Genomic DNA, 1457 nt, shown 5'->3' on the forward strand with positions numbered 1-1457 from the left:
AGAGGAGGAGGGGAGGCGGGCGGGGGTGTCGGGAGCGCAGGGCTCCGCGAGAAAATCAGACGAAGAATAATTTGGGGGAAAAAAAGAGAGAGAAGCAAACTGGAATCACGATTTAAAAAAAAAAAAGAAATCGCTTCCCTCCTCCTCTGGCCGATCTTGCCGCTGCCGATGATTGTTATTATTATTTTTTGGAAAGGCTTAAGCCTGGGGCTCAAACTTCTCTCCCTTTCTTTCTCTCTCCTCTTCTTTCTCTCAGTCCTAGTCTTAAAGAGGCAGCAAACTACTTTCCCCCTTTTGCAAACACTCTCTTCTCTGCCTTGACAACTCCTGATACTTTTTTGAACAAGTTAATAGACAACCATCCATGTGACGGGGGCTGTCAGGGAATAAATGGGTTTCTAGCGACCAATCAGCGCGCGGCGGCTCCCACAGCCAGCCTGCCAGCCACTGAGAAACCTTTGTATCCCCTCTCGCAGCAACAGGTCACACCACACGCCTTTTCGAAGGAAGTGGGTAAACAGCACTAAGACTATGTGGTTTTTTTTTTTTTCCCCCATCTTCAAACTTAATATAGATTTACTTCTTAGTGCAAGATCCTGAAATGAGGAAGGGGCACGGGAAGCAGCTAAGGTGTGGGGGTGGGGCAGGGCAGAGTGGGTGGCTCAGGGCGACTGTTGAACTAGTATTCCAGGAAACAGGCCTTGCAGGAGTTGGTGTGTCCTGGTTCTCCCGCTCATCCCACAGCAGTGCTCCTGACTCCAGCCCCCTAAGGTTTCTCACTAACCAGGCTCTTCCCTGGTCCCTCTTCCTTTGCTGGTGCCAGCACCGAGTCACCCACTTCTTACACTGTCCTGACAAGAAGTTAGGAGATCAAAACCTCTGTCCTCAAAACCCTTCTTGCTTCCACATTACTTGTTCTGTTTTTTAAAATGAATCTTGCTCGCTCTGACCACATACTCGACTCTGGAGTTAAGGGCAGGCAAGGCCTTGGTAAGCAGTTGTTTCCCTGCCCAGTCCAGCTCTTTGGCCCAGGAAACTACAACCTGTTCTGTTATTCCCAGCCACATCTCCCACCAGTCTGTCACCGTTCACTTCCTGCAAAGGCGATGAGGGTACTCTTCCCTTCTCCCTACTTTTCTAAAGTCTCTCCCAGATAAGGATTTTGGGGGATGCTGCTTACAAATGCGGGCTGGGGGAAGACAAGAGAAGGACGTTAAAAAGTGCAGGCAGTGGGGGAGGGTCATTTCAACTTCCTGGCATCCCACGGCATTGTACAGAGGTGGCTTTTGGGCCGCACTCACAAACTCCCTCCCACGCAGAGTTCCCAGGACTCCAGCAGAACCAGCCCTGGCATTTCCCCGGCTGACTTCTACGGTGTTGGCAGCAAAGAGCTGGCCGCTAGGGTCAGGGGCTGCGCCACCAAGGGGCTCCAGGCCTGGGAGGCGGGGGGGGGCGGT

This window comes from Marmota marmota, unplaced genomic scaffold, assembly GCF_001458135.2.
Source record: "Marmota marmota marmota unplaced genomic scaffold, marMar, whole genome shotgun sequence".
Lineage (NCBI taxonomy): Eukaryota > Metazoa > Chordata > Mammalia > Rodentia > Sciuridae > Marmota > Marmota marmota.